General features: G+C 48.2%; 1 protein-coding gene across 1 annotated transcript in view; it reads left to right on the plus strand.

Annotated features, from left to right (window-relative positions):
• The window catches only part of LOC119271923 (protein FAR1-RELATED SEQUENCE 3-like), a 7,337-nt gene extending 3,064 nt beyond the window's left edge, over positions 1-4,273 (plus strand). Inside the window, exon 6 of the mRNA XM_037553560.1 lies at positions 3,838-4,273. The gene's annotated coding sequence lies outside the window, so the exon portion shown is untranslated. The remainder of the gene's footprint in view (positions 1-3,837) is intronic.
• Positions 4,274-4,547: the final 274 nt, after the last annotated feature.

Consider the following 4,547-nt stretch of genomic DNA (forward strand, 5'->3'; position numbering starts at 1 on the left):
CTGCCTTCTTTAGAAGATCTAGTATATACTTGCGCTGGCAAAGAGCAAGACCACCTTCAACATTCTGAACTTCAATGCCAAGGAAGTAGCTCAATACTCCAAGATCCTTGATGGCAAAATCATGACGAAGCTGATTCAGCAAACGACCAATGGCTGCATCACATGAACTGATGATAATAATATCATCAACATATATGAGGAAATACATGTGGAGCCCCCCTTTCCGAAATATGAATAGAGAGACATCAGCTGCTGATGCGCGGAAGCCTAGATCAAGAAGACGAGAGCTTAGGCGGGAAAACCACGCACGTGGTGCCTGTTTCAAGCCATAAAGAGATTTCTTTAGTTTGCATAGATGGCGAGGAAACTGTTGATCGATGTAGCCTGGCGGTTGATACATGTACACGTCTTCAGTCAACACCCCATGCAAGAATGCATTCTGAACATCAAGTTGTCGTATACTCCACTGATGAGTGACTGCAAGAGACAATAGAACACGGATTGTAGTGGGCTTGACGACCGGACTGAAAGTATCATCATAATCAATTCCTTGGCGTTGTTTGAATCCTTTAGCAACTAGACGAGCTTTGTACCGATCAACAGAGCCATCAGCCTTGTGTTTGATCTTAAAAACCCATTTACTATCAATTATATTGAGTCCTGGACGAAATGGAACCAAACTCCAGGTATCATTCCGATGCAAGGCAGCAATCTCGTCATCCATTGCAGCCTTCCAAGATGGATGTCGTGCAGCTTCAGTGTAGTTGGTAGGCCCGGCGGGGTCCTCTGAAGATGTCGTGCACACATACGTAACGGTGCCATCAGTGCGGATGTACGGCTTGACAATGCCAGACTGAGACCGAGTGTGCGGGCGCATCTGTGTCAGTACAGGAGGCGCCGGGGCCGCTGAATCAGCTACCGCGGAAGAACCTGAGCTCGAGGTGGCAGGAGAATCTGAGCCAGAAGACGACCCATATGTGTCGGAGTTGGCCGCTGCAGAGCCAAGTGTTATCTGTTGAGAAACCGTGGTTGTCTCATGATCCATGCTATGAGGCGCAGATGACGTCGATTCCGAATCAGCAGCAGAATCTGCATGAGCATCAAAAGAAACAGTGCTCAAAAGAAACAGACTGCACATCGGCCATTAGATCATTGGAACTATTAGTACTTCCGCTTGGGGCTGGAAAATGGGCTGGTGAATGTGTGGTGGGGGGCAAAAGTTGGACATATGGGAGTGTTGATGAATTGGCAGGTGCAAGCGTAGCTTCAAACATACGAGCAAATGGAAAAACCGCTTCATCGAAAACCACATCACGAGAAATATATATGCGTCCAGTACTAGCATCGAGACACTTATATCCCTTGTGGTGTGAACTATAGCCAACAAAGATGCATTCTTTGGATCGGAAAGCCAGTTTTCTAGAATTGTAGGGGCGAAGATGTGGCCAACATGCACAACCAAATGATTTCATCATGGTGTAGTCGGGTTTAGTGCCAAAAAGACGCTCCATGGGAGACGCATTATCTATGACACGTGTTGGTAGACGATTAATAAGAAAGGTAGCTGTGAGGAACGCCTCATCCCAAAAGCGAACCGGCATGGAAGCATGGGCAAGAAGAGCGAGTCCAGTTTCCACAATATGCCGGTGTTTGCGTTCAGCTGCGCCGTTCTGCTGATGGGTATAGGGACATGAAACATGGTGTGCAATGCCTTGAGCTTGAAGATATTTATGCAAACGTTGATATTCGCCACCCCAATCAGATTGAATGCATTGAATTTTCCTGTTAACAAGGCGTTCAACATGGGCTTGAAAACGAATGAAAACTGCCTCGACATCAGATTTAGCATGCAACAAATAGATCCAAGTGAATTTGCTAAATGCATCGATAAAAGAGACATAATATTTATAACCACCAACTGAAATAGTAGCAGGCCCCCATACATCAGAATATATGAGTTCCAAAGGAAATTTTGCGGAAAAACTAGATGAACCATACGGAAGTTGGTGACTTTTTGCTTGTTGGCATGCATCACAAACAGATGCATCATGATTCCGACTGTACGGAAGTTTATTCAAACTAAGAATTGACTGAACGACTTGGGACGACGGGTGACCAAGGCGATGATGCCATTGTTTTTTATTGACCGACGCAAGCATGGCAGCCTTGACATGGTGGAGGGGGGATGGCGGAATGGGGTAGAGGCCGGCTCTACATCTGCCTTGGAGCAGGCTTGTCTTCGATGCTTGATCCTTAATGACAAAAAAATCAGGGTGAAATTCAACGAACACATCATTGTCTTTGGTCAGTTTATGGATGGAGATGAGATTCTTTTTTATGTGGGGAACATGAAGTATGTTTCGGAGAACAAGAGGTTTAGCAGCGGAAGTATTAATAGAACTTTGACCAAAATGTTCGATGTGCAAACCTGCTCCGTTGCCAACTTGGACAGTGTCGTTGCCGTTGTAGCGCTCACGGAAGGAGAGGCGATCCAGGTCGCTGGTGATATGGTCCGTTGCGCCCGTGTCCGAGTACCAGTTAGGATCAACCTGGTAGCCAGCGCTAGTTCCGACGATATTCGCCGAGTGCTGCTCCTCGTCGCCATGGAAGGAGGAGTCAAAGCGCTTGCGGCACTTTAGGGCAACATGCCCTTTTATGCCACACAGCTGGCATGTGGGACGCTGACCCCCACCATTTCCGTTGTTGCCACCATAGCCACGACCTCCGCTACGACCATTTCTGCCATTGCCGCGGCCTCGACCGCCACCATAATTTCCACGGCCTTGTACACCTTGATTGCTGCGTCCCTGGTTTTTGCCTAAGAAGTTGGCGGAGTGGTTGGAGCCGACACCGGCGTAGCTAGCCGAGGAGCTCGAGCCAAGCTGGAGGTCGGAGCTGTACTGCTCATGACGATGCTCATGGCCAAGAAGAGCAGCGTAGACATCATCAAGAGTCAGATTAGGCTTCACATTCAGTGAGTCCACGAGGGACTCGTACTCCGCTCCGAGGCCTGACAGCATGTAAGAAACTATCTCATCAGCATGAAGGGCCTGTCCAATGGACGCAAGTGTATCAGCCAAGGTCTTCTTCATCTTGAAATAGTCTGTGCCCGTCATGTCGCGTCTCTTCGGAGCAGCCAGTTGTGCGCGTATCTGAACAAGACGAGCACGGGAGCGCGATGCAAACATCCGCTCTAGCTGCCCCCACGCCTCGGCCGCCGAGGTCGCAGCCATGACGTATGGCAAGATGTCCTCACTGACGGTAGCGAGGATGCCGCCGAGGATCGTCTGGTCCTTGCGGTACCAGATTGTGTACTCCGGATTTTCCACCTGAGTGGTGGTGCGGCCTTCACCTGTGCCCGTGGTCTGTTCCACGGTCGGAGCAGGGGCCATCTCTCCGCCGGACGCGATGCCGAGGAGATTGTAGGTGCGCAGAAACGTGAGGAACTGCGCCTTCCACATGAGATGGTTGTCGCGAGAGAGACGCACGGTGACGACGGTGGTGGCCGCTGGCACGGAAGCCATGAGAGGGGAGGAAGAAGTCGACATTGGTCAGATGGCGTCTGATACCATGTAAACTCTAGTGTTGCTGTTTAGGCCGTAATCAACCTCGCCGGAGGTGCTCTGTTTATATAGCTTGAATGACAACATCAGTTACAAATGAATAGATCATGGATAATCAAGAGAGGACTCTTGTCCTTCTATATTCTAGCACTAAGTACTAATTACCCAACGTTACTTCATGCTAATGGCAGCACTAACTCATACTTGTTATCTTAACAATATCGTCTTTAGTACAGCCAACCGGGTGCATGACTTTTGCATGTTTCCTTCACAGATCAAGCTAGAGCCATGGAAAAGGCAATCGAGGAGGTGTATCCTGAATACACGCATCGGTGGTGCAAATGGCACGTGCTGAAGAAGGCCAAAGAAAACCTGGGTGCTCATTACACCAAGAAGTCAGATTTCAGGGCTGAATTCCACAAGCTTGTGCATGAGATGCTGACTATTGATGAATTCGAGGACGGCTGGGCAGCATTGCTTGACAAATATTCATTGGAAACAAATCCATATCTCATGCAGATCTACGAGACTAGGCAGAAGTGGGCAAAACCTTACTTTTCCGGGAAATTCTATGCTCGCCAAACCAGCACTGGCAGGAGTGAGAGTGCAAACCATATGCTGAAGCAGTATGTCCCCCCGTCATGCTCAATGAATCTATTTGTCAAGCAATACAACAAGCTCCAGTTCGACCGAGAATAGGAGGAAGGATTCCAGGAGAAACATACTAGACTGGTGAGAATTTCTTCTTGTATGCCATGACCAATTGCTTACTCAGACTCGCTGTGAAAAATGATATCTTTTTTTTCAAACAGAGTCATGCTGTGCTGAAGGTGAACACCTCTCTTGAAGTACACGCAAGCAAGATATATACCAGGAAGATGTTTGAGATTTTTGGTGGCATACTGTATGAATCTGGAATGTATGATGTCGAAGAAATCATAGAGAAGCAGAAATACATAGTGACACACCGGAAAGCCGAGCTCC

The sequence above is a fragment of the Triticum dicoccoides genome, chromosome 3A (genome assembly GCF_002162155.2).
Source record: "Triticum dicoccoides isolate Atlit2015 ecotype Zavitan chromosome 3A, WEW_v2.0, whole genome shotgun sequence".
In the NCBI taxonomy this organism is placed as follows: Eukaryota; Viridiplantae; Streptophyta; class Magnoliopsida; order Poales; family Poaceae; genus Triticum; species Triticum dicoccoides.